Source organism: Tamandua tetradactyla, chromosome 9 (assembly GCF_023851605.1).
Source record: "Tamandua tetradactyla isolate mTamTet1 chromosome 9, mTamTet1.pri, whole genome shotgun sequence".
In the NCBI taxonomy this organism is placed as follows: Eukaryota; Metazoa; Chordata; class Mammalia; order Pilosa; family Myrmecophagidae; genus Tamandua; species Tamandua tetradactyla.
In genome coordinates, this window is record NC_135335.1 from 20,380,080 (window position 1) to 20,393,567 (window position 13,488).

The 13,488-nt window shown below is 45.4% G+C and overlaps 1 long non-coding RNA gene across 1 annotated transcript; it reads left to right on the forward strand.

Annotated features, from left to right (window-relative positions):
• Positions 1-699: 699 nt before the first annotated feature.
• On the forward strand, positions 700-3,472 carry LOC143645945 (uncharacterized). Its single transcript, XR_013157212.1, has 4 exons — positions 700-753; positions 2,715-2,800; positions 3,036-3,065; positions 3,150-3,472. It is a non-coding gene; the product is annotated as an uncharacterized LOC143645945 (long non-coding RNA).
• Positions 3,473-13,488: the final 10,016 nt, after the last annotated feature.

The following is a 13,488-nucleotide window of genomic DNA, read 5'->3' on the forward strand; positions in this document are numbered from 1 at the left end:
ATTTCCCACCATTCCTTGTCCTTTCAAGAGAGATTGATGGTTTCTGCTGGAATGGGGTAAGCATGGGGAAGCCTATGGGAGTGGGGTGTTTCCAGCCTGCGAAATCTGCAGTTCTCCTGTCACCAGGCATGGGAAGAGGCTTAGAAGCAAGTTTTCAAGCTGTGAGTCTTAAGGCCAGGGGACTCGACGGACCAGATTGTGGGGGTGGGAGTCCCTGAGGGGGAGGGGCAGCTCTGGGAGGTCACGGGAAAGGTTTTGTGTCCTGGGAATGGACAGAGGTTGTTTTAACTGGAGGGTCACCTAAATGTAGAGGTTGTTTACTTAGTGGGCTGAGTCCAGTTGTCCTGGGGTAGGGCTGGTGAGTGTGTGTCTGAATGTGAGTGTGTGTGTGTGTGTGCACACGTGTGCTTCTTTAGGGTTGCTAGGCCGGGTTTGGACTGAACCCAGCAAAGCCTCTTTGAAGTGGAAATCAGAAAGCTCGGTCCCTCTTTCTTCCCAAAAAGGAGCTGAGAGCATGGTGGAGAAGGCATTTATAAGCTATTTTCTCACCTTCACACTGTCTCCTCCGTCCCAAATGGTGGCACAAACAGTGTTTTTTTGTGAGAGACCCCTGGCTGCTAGGCCTCTCTGGTTTCCATGGAAACTATAAAGACCACTGGAAGGGGGTTGGAGGGAGGAGGGGTGGGGAAGGGAGAGAGCCTGGAAGCTCCGGTGGGGGGAAGCTTCCTTTCCAGACAAAGGGGAGGAACAAAGGTTTGGGGGAAGGGAGAAGAGGGCAGCCATCGGGGATGGGATTTATTGACCTTGTCTTGTGGCTCTCTCAATTGACTTTTCAGGGCCAGGGGAAGAAAAGCTGAAGGAAAATCTTGAGGCCAGTTTTTGGGGGCGAGGATGATTCAAAGACTGGGGATAAAGATGCTGGAGGAAAAGCCCTTGCCCACCCCACTGCTTGCAGGATTTGAAAAAAAAAAATGATTTGGGCTGCCATTCAAGGCTCTTTCAGTATCTGACTTCACTGGAGCTGCTTAGTTTCCTTTCCCGGTGGAATCCTCTTTGTGATTCAGATTTCTTTCCCCAGCTGTCCCATAAAGCAGCGTCAACTCCCTGGGTGCAGTGAGCACATCTTAACTTATTTCTACATCTCCAATGCTTGGTGCCTAGAGCTGAGCTCTATAAATTGATAACTTGTGCTTGTCTGCTTTCACCCCTGAGTTTTCGTCTGATGGAGCTCCCTGATTCTTCCCTCTTCTCATACAAATCCCATCCCTTTTTCAATGTTCGACTCAAGTCCTACTTTCTCTCTGAAGTTTTCCCAGCCTACATTCACCACCAAGAGCTTCAAAAAATGAATGTAGGGCGGGCCGCGGTGGCTCAGCGGGCAAAGTGCTTGCCTGCTATGCCGGAGGACCTCGGTTCGATTCCCGGCCCCAGCCCATGTAACAAAAAACGGAAAAACAAAATACAATAAAACAAGAAAATGTTTAAAGATGTTTCCCTTTCTTCCTTCCTTCCTTCCTTCTATCCTTCCTTCCTTCTCTCTGTCTTTCCTTTAAAAAAAAAAAAAAAAAAAAAAAAAAAAAAAAAAAAAAAAATGAATGTAGTTTATTGGCTTGGAAGGGCATATTAATATCTGATGTTTACGATCACCTGTCAGTCCTGAATCAGGGTCTGTTTGTTTTTAGAGTGCTGGTTTCTTCCTCCTGCTTGAATGGGCATGGGGTTTGGATGACAAAAGTAACATCAACACTAATTCAGTCCCTATCACGAGTGCTTTGCATGCAAGATAGCCTTTGAAGTAAGAAAAAAACAGAAAAAGACCTGAGTCTGAGGCTTGAGCAAGACATGTTGACTTCTGGTTTCCTCATTTGGAAAACGGGGATAATAATAATTTCCACGCGTACCTCACAGGGTTGTTTTTTTTTTTTTGTTAATTAAAAATTTTTTTTTTAAATACCAAAAACACCAGACAAATACAAACATTCTTAACTTTTGATCATTCCGTTCTACATATAATTCAATAATCACTTATTGGTTCAATAATCAATAATTCACAATATCATCAGATAGTTGCATATTCATCATCATGATCATTTCTTGGAACATTTGCATCTATTCAGAAAAAGAAATAAAAAGACAACAGAAAAAAATTCATACTCACAGGGTTGTTTTGAAAATCATAGTGTGTGGTTAGTCAGGATGGTATTTTGAAACCTGGCAGCTGTCCTGGTGATGTGAGTTATGGTTACTGCTAGGTGTTCTTTGAGTGCAGGAAGCGTGTACTGATTTTAGTCTTTTCTGCCTGCTGCAGGCATATATGCCTCCGTTGCCTTACTGGAAACACAGTAAATGTGTGTTGAATTGAACTAAAGATTTGTAGAGAAAATGGCACTGGAAGCATTTGCAGAGTCCAGGTGGGGAATCCCACGGTATATAACCTACTGGAGTTTGGGGATCAGTAGGGGATTTTGCTAGGCTTTTTTTCTGGATAACAAAACCACAGAGGTCACAGCCCAGGGCACTGAAATTGTTAAGAGAGAATTGGGTGGAACGTGCAAGATGAAGATTAAGAAATCCTAGGGAGAGGGAGTTAGGGAAGCTGACTTTGAAAATACTTGGGCATCTACTGGCTGTCAGCTGCTTTCATTTATTAATCATCCCCTGGCGTAATTTTCCCTGCCACCTTGTGAAGTGGGTGTTATTATCCCCATTTTAAGGGCGAAGACACTGAAACTCAGAAGACTGCCTTGACCAGATCCTTTTTCACTCCCTGAGCCTGCACTGGGGTCTTGATGGAGCTAAGGTAAGACGACCCCTTGAAAGACCCACTGAGTCTCCCCGGGGGAGGGAAAACCAATAGGTGTGATGACTGTAAGAAAACATTTGGCTGGAAATCACAGCTTGGCATCCAGGAGTGAGCTCACACCAGGGAGAAGAAACCCTATTGTGTTTCCTGTGCGGTTGCTGGGGTGGTTTGCTCTCTGCAATCTCTGAATGTCTGTCTGTCCCATTTAACTCATGGACATCCATCATTGCAGGGCTCAGGATGGAGTGACGTGGAGGGGCAGGTAAGTTAGAGGGGAATGGGCAAGTCAACCCAGGATCACCAACAGCTGCCCTCCCTCGACCCCCCTCTTCACTTGGACCTCCAGGTTCCCAGGGGCAGAGATGCGTCTGATTAAGAGCCGTCTGTCAGGACATGCCCACCAGCTGCCGGGTGACCTCAGAGGCTGTTTTATGTCCAGCAACACAATATCAGTCACAACCTTTGCCCCAGGGGTGCCCCTGGAGGATGGAGCTTATGTCAAAGAGGAAAACACATCTTTAAATTAGAAACTAGCCTCCTCAGCCCACCCCCTGGCTCTTCCTGCAACTTCTGTGCTTTCCTGGGAAGCCTGGAGCTGGGTGTTTTCCCTGCTTCGGTTGAGTCAAGAAAGGGGCCAGATGGGAAATGTAAAAAATAGGGCACTGGGACTAATTGTTGTTTGGCGCCCATGAAAACATTTTGATTTCCAAGGAAGTGCCTCCAAAGTCTCTACTCCTTTTATAAAGATGGGGCTTTGGTGGGGAGGGCCCCTCTTATTTTCATTCCTCAACCCCTGCACATCGTCTCCAAAATGGCAGTCGTGAGTCACAAGTGGCTATTTACATTTGCATCATTTAAAATGAAGTAATTCCCGGAGCCTGCCCATGCCAAAAAATAATCATCATCATAATAAAATAAAATGAAATAAAATAAAAAATTCAGGTCTTCGGTTGCACCAGCCACGTTCCAAGTGCTGAATCACTGCAGGTGCCTAATGCCTACTGGGCTGGACAGTACAGCTATAGAATGTTTTCATCATTGGAGAAAGCTCTTGGGGACAGAGGTGGCCCAAAGCGGTTGGTCTCCACGCTGGCCGCATGTCAAAATCACTTGGAGAATTTAGGAAATGTCCTGGATGCCTGGCTCATTCACTGCAGCAGGGGTTGGCATCAGGATTTTTCAGAAGCTCGCCCAATCATCTCAGTATTCAGCCGGCACTGGTTTGGTGTATCTCCAAACTAGATTCCTTGGAATCTTCCCTAAGACTCTGATTTAGCAGGACTGGGGTGGGCCTTGGGAATCTGTGTTTTTTCTTTAATCTTTTATTATTTTTTATTTTTGAGTCTGAGATTTTTTGATGTATGTTAAGTAATCCTTTTTTTTTTTTTTTTTTTTAACATGGGCAGGCACCGGGAATCGAACCCGGGTCCTCTGGCATGGCAGGCTAGCATTCTTGCCTGCTGAGCCACCGTGGCCTGCCCTTAAGTAATTCTTTTTTATTTTTTTTTGCTAGTCCCTTATTTTTTTGTTTCATATTTTTATTGAGATACCTTCGTGCACTATACGGCCCATCCAAAGTTGCAATCAATGGCTCACAAAATCATTACGCGGTTGTATATTCATCACCATGATTGTTTTTAGAACATTTGCATCACTCCAGAAAAAGAAATCGAAAGAAAAAAACCATATATCCCATACCCCTACCCCCTACCTCTTATGGACCATTAATATTGCAATCTACCCAATTGTTTTCTTGCCACTTATCCTCAACCCCATTATTTGTTTATTCTTTGTCCTTTTTTTTTTTTTTACTCATCTGTCCGTACCGTGGATAAAAGGAGCATCAGATACAAGGTTTTCACAATCAAACAGTCGTATCATAAACACTGTATAGTTATACAATATATATATATATATATATATAGTTTTCAAGACTCAAGTCTACTGGAACACAGCTCAACACTTTCAGATAACAAGTAATTCTTATGGTATAGCAGATTTGGGGGAAATTGGTGCAGACTAGGGACAGAAAAGAATGCTGCTCACGAGGCACCTGCTGTGCTGGGAATTGTCTGGGGCGTTACCCAAAGGGCCCTGAGGGTCCTGACAGCCTCCAAAGTGGGCTTTACCTGTTGCCTAGGTCCCAGGTGAGGAACACGGAATTTCAGGAAAGCCAAAATCCTTGCCCTAAGTTGTCAGCCAGTGAGTGGTGGCACTGGCCTTGTCTGAGTGCTTGAGAGAGGGGACTCGACCTTTTTATTTTCTTTTTTACATTTTTAAAAACTTGTTTATTGCGTAGTATAACATATATACAAAGCAAAGAAATAATAAAAAAAGAGCGATAGTTTTCAAAGCACTCTTCAACAAGTAGTTACAGTTACAGGACATTCCAGAGTTTGTGACAAGTTACCCTACGATCCTCTTAGATTTTTCCTTCTAGCTGCTCCAGAATATAGGCTAGAAGCCTTAAATATTTTTTTTGTCACCACAATTGACTTTTTCTCCCTCATTTTTTTTGGTGAAAAAAATCACTTATATGCAAAAAAAGCAATACATTTCAAAGCACAGTACCACAATTAGTTGTAGAACATATTTCAGAGATTGACGTGGGTTGCAGTTCCACAATTTGGGGCTTTTACTTCTACCTGTTCTAAAATATTGGAGACTAAAACAGATATCAATCTAATGACTCAGCAATCATATTCATTTGTTAAATCCTATCTTCCCTGTATAACTCCATCATCACCTTTGATCTGTCTATCCCTCTCTCTCTCTCTTTTTTTTTTTTTACATGGGCAGGCACTGGGAATTGAACCCAGGTCCTCTGGCATCGCAGGCAAGCATTCTTGCCTGCTGAGCCACCGTGGCCCACCCTGTCTATCCCTCTCTTAAGGGGCATTTGGGCTATGGCCATTCTAAATTTTTCATGTTAGAAGGGTCTGTCACTAATATTCTGATGATATTTTGGAGTTCAAATGACACCTCTAGCTAGGTGTGCGACCTTGGACAAGTCACTAAATCTCTCAAAGCTGAGATTTTTGTAAACATTTCCTTGCAAAACAGGAATCATATCAGTATTCACCTCCTACAGATCTTAGAGATGTGGTGATTCAATGAGATAATATACACAAAGGGGGTTGCATGGCGCTGCTGGCATCTGATGTGTTCAAATAAACTTAGCCCTTCTGGAGATCACGAAGATAATGTCATTCCAGGCAGGTCTGCTTTCCCCTCCAAAATCCTTATTTCCAAGAGAATTTCTTGTGCAGGTCTCTCCCCCCTTGTCTAGGCTTTGTGTCTGCCCCTTCATGCAGTCTGACTGGAGCTGCTGGGTGAGGGGCCAGTGGACTCAGGCTGCCTATTTCCCTGGAGCTGGCTGTGCTACAGGCGTGCAAATACAATTTTAGCAGAATAAAAACAGTCATGGAAATGATAATAATGATCATTTGTAACGAAGCAGCAGCTCCGTTTCCTGAGAGCTCCTCGAGTGCCGGACGCCATGCTAAGTGCTTTATATATCAATGTTTTTAATCCTTACAACAAACCCATGAGGCAGATGTTATTGCCCTCTCTTTGCACACCAGGAAACAGATGCTCAGAGCCATTAAACACTCATCTGTGGTCACACAGCTCATGACTAGCAGAGCTGAGATTTGAAGCTAGATTCTGACTCCAAAATTGGTTATCTCGTGTTGTCACCCAAACAGGGAAAAAAAAAAAAAAAAAAAGACAGAGAGAAAAAGCATCCACAGAATGCAAACAGGGTTTTGCATGTTTCATTCTATAAGGCACTTCCATGCACATGGAATTGCTGGATTCTGACACATACCCTGTGTGATGCCAAGGTTAGCTCTAATCCTAAAGTTAGGAAAATGCGATCCCTGGAAGGTGCGAAATACCAGGATTGTCTGGCTAGCAGAGATGGAATTGGATGTCGACATTATGGTCTGATGGTTTCCACCTCTCTGCCCTTTCCAACCCAAGATCGCCTAAGGCAAATTCAATGTATTATTATTTTAGTATGGCTTTTTCTCATCCTTCTTCTAAAGAATCCCATGAATGATGATGAGCTATTTCTCTATTCCAAAGGTGGAAGTGCCTTGGGTTTAGCTAATCCTGAGTGAACACAAGAGGGGAATTATCTCATTATTCCATCTTAGTTTAATTCTTTCCCGGGAAGGAGGGAAGATGCTGTAACCTCCAAATTCCCTTCAGGGAAATGTTGGCTCTTGGGAAGCCAACATTCACATTAGTTCCCTGCAGTTCTCCACTTTCACAAGAGGAAAACCAGCTCATGGGCTCGGCAGGCAGCTTGGCAAGAGAATGGGGGCTGGAATCAGGCAGACCTATACATATATATTTAGATATTTTTATTAAGAAATATCCACACACACACACAGTCCAACAATATTATACCATCAGTGGCACACAATATCATCACATAGTTGTATATTCTTCTCTATGATCATTTTTAGAATGTTTGCATCACTCAGAAAAAGAAATAATAAGAAAAAAAAGAACTCATACATCCCATACTCGTTACCCCTCCCTCTCATTGACCCACAGTATTTCAATCTACCCAAAATTTACACTTATCTCCCCCAGTTATTTATGTACTTTTTATCCTTATTATTACTACTGTTTACTCATCTGTCCATACCCTGGATAAAAGGAGCATCAGACACTAGGTTTTCACAGTCACACAGTCCACCTTGTAAAAGCTCTTTCATTATACAATCATCTTCAAGAATCAAGGCTACTGGAACATAGCTGAACAGTTTCAGGTACTTCCCTCTAGCCACGCCCATACACCATAAACTAAAAAGGAATAACTATGTAATGCGTAAGACCAACCTCCAGGATAAGCTGTCAACTCTGAAATCTCCCAGCCACTGAGACTTTATTTTGGCAGACTTTTATTGGAATCCCTGTTCTGTTTGCCTTCTTGCTGTGTGATCTCACAGCATACCGTTAACCTCTCTGTGCCCAAGTTTGCTTTACTGTAAAACGGAGAAGAATAGGAACATCTTACAGGATTGTTGTGAGGGTTCAATTAGACAGTGGCCGTCAGTGCCTACCACTGCCTGATGCACGAAGTTATTGAAATGGGCTCTTTACCATCAATGAACCGAGTTATTTCGGTCAAGTAGAGAAGCGGAGGAAAGGGAAGCTTCACCCTGAGTGAGTTTGTCCTAGGGCCCTTTCTCTCAGTGTTGACTGGGGACAGAGGAAAAGGGGGTGGGGGTTGGTCCTGGAGAAAGGACAGAGTTCCTTTAATGAGCTCAGGAAGGCCCATCTCTTGACAATAACAGCCTGGAACTCTGCAATAACATCCTGCCAGCAGAGGCAGTGACAGGATATGTGTTGGGCTTGGGAGCGTGTGGCAGCCCCACGCCCGCCCGCCTGCCCTCCGGTCCCTCAGCTCCAAGTAGGCTCAGGAAGTAGCAGCCGGGGTTCAGAGCAGATGAAGACTTCCCCCTGCACATGTATCCGGCACTGATAGGGAGTCTGGGGCATCAGGTCTCTTTGGACAGATGCTTCTGTTGGGCAGGTGGCTAAAGCCTTCTCTGTGAGCACCTCCTGCCTGCACTGCTCTCCCTGCCTTAGCCGGAGCTGCCCTCTGGGTCCGTGCTCAACTTCTGTGGTTTCACTGAGCCACGGAGCAGGACAGGGGAGGGGGAGGGAGAACGGTCCCTGCCCACTCAAACAATCCATTTTTGGTGAAGGCCTTTTGTGTGTTGACCCCCGAGCCAGCCTGCGGAAATACAGTGATGATGGAGAGAGCCAATGTCTCCGCCCTGGAAACTTACAGTTGGGTGGGGTAGAGCGGTGATAAGCCGTTACCACTAAAAGTGAGCCAAATAAAGGTGCAGCAGTTCAGAGGGTGCTTTGGGGATTTCATGGGGCTTGGGGGAAGGGCAGGTAAAGACTTCTTACCGAAGGAAGTGGATATAGCTACAGGATGAGCAATAGCTGGCCAGGTGAAGGAATGGGGAACAGCCTCAAAGTGAGAGGAGCTAAAATGAGCTGAGTGAAGCTGTAGCTTAGAGATCCAGAGGGCTGTGGCTAGAGGATGAACTTTAGTTGAAGGGTGGGAAGTAGCAGGATCAGATTTGCAGTTTGTACATTAACATGTCCCCTCCCATCAATGAACAAGCCTTTCCAAGGACTGGCTCTGCACTTAAGCCTGGAGTGGATTCAACAAGTCCAGGGAAGTGAAAGACGAAGATCTGCATTGGACCCAGGGCAGCTGGGCTGAGACCTTGGCTCAGGGTGTCATTCATGCTAGGACATGGACAAAAGCATTTTTGCCCTTTGGACCCCATTTCCCAGCCAGAGCTAGGTGAATTCTAAAGACCCTTTCAGATAATTTCTTCTATGATCCAAACCCTAGATAATTTTCCCTCCTCTCAAGGTTTGGGAGTGGATGGCTGAATGTGACAGTATGCCTGGTGAATGTTGGCTGACCTAGAAAGCACCTGATGACTGCTCTTGGGGCAAGGGGATGGGGGTGGGTGGGAGCATAACTGTGCATGTACTGGAAAGTAGATGTTCTCCATGCGGAGAAGGGACGGCTTGCCACAACACATTCACCTCTTGCTGGAACTGATGCTGGATTCCTCATTAATCCCAGCCCTGGAAGAGGTGAGCCTTTCTAGCTGGGGGGCAGGGGATACAATGAGCTAAAGTTGCTCTCCCTGGGGGAGAGCCCAGGAATCTTGCTTTTGGGACCTTCTTTCTTAAAGAAGTGATTGGTCCCTGCAGGAGACACCCGGGTTCGACTCCCGGCCCATGCACTTCCCAAACAAACAAACAAAAAACGAACCAAACAAAAATTCAACAAATGGTGCTGCAATAAGGGGATACTCACATGGAACAAGAATGAAATGTGACCCTTGCCATACAGCACACACACACACACACACACACACAAAGTAACTAACCATCTTGAGAGTTTTTGGAGATTCTGGCTTAATGGATACATCAGTAGGACCTCCTCTAGGTTAGAGCAGCAAGTGGGAATGAAGTCAATTTGAAATAGGAGACCTGGATTATATTCCTGGCTCTACCAGCAAATGACAGGCTGTGTGACCTTGGGTTTGTCCCTCTTCCTCTCTGGGCCTTAATTTCCTTATCTATAAAATGACAAGTCTTTTCCTTAATTAATAGCTGGGATAGAAGGTGAAAAAGATAAGTTCCTTTCCCTCAGGAAGCCTTCGGGGAGACAGATGTAGATGTGGAAACATACACTTAGCCGTAGGGCGCTAAGTACAAAGTTAGAGGGGTGCCTCGGGGCTGTAGAAGCCCAGGCTTAGGGCACTTAGTCCAGCCAGGGAGGAGCTGGAGGGCTTCCTGGAGGGGGCAGCTACATTAACGCTGCCTTGAATGATCCATACAAGTCAGTGGAAGAGTTGCTAGGGAAGGTACTTTAGACATTTCCAAAGAATGAGGACCCTCTCTAGTCATTGTGCCTTTCCCCACTTAAACTCTGGCTTCCCTGATTCCCCATTCAGATGCTCCTGGTTGTTCCTCCATGTTACCAGCTGGCTGGGAGGACAGCGGCCACTGGAGAACTCTGGGGGTGGACTTCTGAGCTCCCTCTGCTGGAGTGAACTTTGAGCACAGCTCAAGTTGGCTTTAAGACAAGAGCTGGCCTTGGCCAGTTTCCAGCAGTGAGGAGCCTCAGAGACTTGAATGAGACACTGTTTGGCTCTGGCTTCTGTCAGGGACTGCGGGTGGGCTAAGGGACAGAACACCCAGCTCCCTCTGCCCGGCTTGAGACTATTTATTGAGTGTAGACTACCCTGGTGGATATTCGACTGGGCACCGGCCCCTGCCTTTACAGAGCTTGCAGTTCAGGGCGCAGGAGGATGCGATAGAGAACAAAACAATTCTCGTCAATGAACCCGCACCCGAGAAGCTGTTCAGAACGCTCTTCGGGAAAGGGTCTATCCTTTATGGGAGGGTCTATCCAGGGAATCTGAGCTAACTTAGTGAGTTTCAGAGTCCACCCTGAAGAAGGAGGCTGGAGGTGAGATCTAGAGGAAGAGAAGTTCATTAGTTAAAGGGCATGGATTGGGTTAGATAGGCAGAGGATCTGCATTCTGGACAAAAGGAACAGCATGAACGAAGACTCGGGCTGGTGACTATCATCTATTAAAGAGGTAAAAGGAGGCCAGGTGGCTGGTGTGCGGAGGGAAGCGGAGGGTGAGGGGACATGACGGCCAAAGGTTTGGCCTGGACCAGCCATGCACATTTTGCAGAATGTGCTAAGGATTTTGGTCTTCACTCTAAAAGCAATGGGACTCCATATCAGCCACGGTTCACAGGATGAGAACCGAGGGTTTTTTTATTTTATTTTAAATCTAACCACATACAAACAAGAACATTCTTACCATATGATCATTTCATTCTTGGTATACAATCAGTAACTCACAATATCATCACATAGTTGTATATTCATCACCATGATCATTTCTTAGAGCATTTGCATCAATGCAAGACAAGAAATAAAAAAGAAAAAAGAAAACTCATACATACCGTATCCCTAACCCCTCCCTCTCATTGACTGCTGTATTTCCATCTACACAATATATTTTAGCCTTTGTTTCCCTTATTTTTTTCTATACCTTTAACCACTCCCTTTCATTGATCATTGGCATTTCAATCTAGTAAAGTTATTTTAACATTTGTTTCCCCTATTATTTAGTTGTTTTTAATCCATATGTTTTACTCATCTGTCCACACCATAGATAAAAGGAGCATCAGACACAAGGTTTTCACACTCACACAGTCACACTGTGAAAGCTATATCATTATACAATAATCTTCAAGAAACATGACTACTGGAACACAGCTCTACAGTTTCAGGCACTTCCCTCCAGCCTCTCCAATATACCCTAACTAAAAAGGTGATGTCTATATAATGCTTAAGAATAACCTCCAGGATAACCTCTCGACTCTGGAATCTCTCAACCACTGACACTTCATTTTGTCTTATTTCACTCTTCCCCTTTTTGGTCGAGAAGGTTTTCTCAATCCCTTGATGTTGAGTCCCAGCTCATTCTAGGATTTCTGTCCCACGTTACCAGGAAGGTTTACCCCCTGGGAGTCATGTCCCACATAGAGAGGGGGAGGGCAGTGAGTTTGCTTGTCATGTTGGCTGAGAGAGACAGGCCACATCTGAGCAACAAAAGAGGTTCTCTGGGGGGTAGTTCTTAGGCTTAATTTTGAGTAAGCTTAGCCTATCCTTTGTGGGGATAATTTCATATGAACGAATCCCAAGACTGAGGGCTCGGCCTATTGCTTTGGTTGTCCCCACTGCTTGTGGAGACTCGAGTTTTTGAAAATAAAAAGGATACCCTGAGAAGAATGTTTGTTGGAGGGGGAGATGGATGCTGCCGGACCAGTTAGAAAGTTTTTGCTATGGTCTTGGGGGGAGATAATGGTACCAGTGGAGAGGCTGAACTGGGTCAGTTTTATACGTGGCAGGATTTGGTGATGGAGGGGGAGATGGATGCAGCTGGTAAGGCAGAGGGCATGCCAAGGAAGTCTGCTGGTTTCTGAGATGTCAGAGCTGGGGAGTATGGAGATCCGTTAGCCCCCTGTACTCCTCTCACTGCACAAGGAAACTGAGGCTCAGAGAGAGAGGATTTGTCCAAGCTGGCAGAATAGAGTCAAACCCTGAGCTTCTTGTCTCTTACAGTAGAATCCCAGTATCCTGAAGACTTCAGGGCTAGGCGTAACCTTCAAAATCAACTTGGCTAATTCTTTCATTTTATAGATAAGGAAACAGGCTCTGAGAGGTGGAGGCTTTATTGGCCAAAGGCCACCCAGGGAGTTAATTAATTAATCAGTTGAATGGTCCAAGCATATATAAACATGGCTCTGTTGACTTCTAGATAATGAGATTTGTTTGTTCAGGAGGCAGATAACTTGGCAGTAGTCCGTCCAAATGCATTCCCGAGACTCCTTGCATCCTGCTGGCTGTTCTGTGAGCTGGCTGCCTGGGGTTAGGAAATACAGATGTTTAGGCCCCATAGATCATCTGGAGGGAATGCCAAGCTGTTCTTCCAAAACTAGTTCCCCAGCAGCTGCATGGAGCAGAGAGGATTGATTTTGTTAGGGTGCCCTGAATGTATCATTCACCCCCAATCCCCCTGGTGCAGTTGGATGGAGCCCTGCAAGCTAAAGCCGGAATTCACTATTTGCAAGTCGCTCAAATATGGGGACCATGCTCTTTGGACTCAAATATTATGATGGGCTCTGACAGCTGTTATCAGATGTTGTGCTGCTTCCAGATGTGCGAGGTCATTTGGGAGATGTTGGAATTTTCATTTTCTGAGAAAAACAGGCAGAATATTTGAAACTGGGATTGTATTAGGAAATCTCAGAGCATATGTTTTTTGCAGCTGTCTGAGCAGTTCATTGTCTACCCAGCTTTGTCCCTGAGGAATTAACCTATGGGGGCCCTAGAGGGACCCAGACCCAGCTCTCTGGGCCTGCTCCCTTGAATTCTTAGGAACTTTCAGGTAAGGGGGAAAATGGTGCCAGCTTTGTGCAGACTCAGGTGGCTGGCAGGTGGAAAAGTACAGAGTCTTGTAGATGACCCAGCCATGGGAGGGGGATGGTGGGAGGTGGCATGGGGAGGGGAGCAGTTGGGTCCTGGCTTCACCGCTTCTACC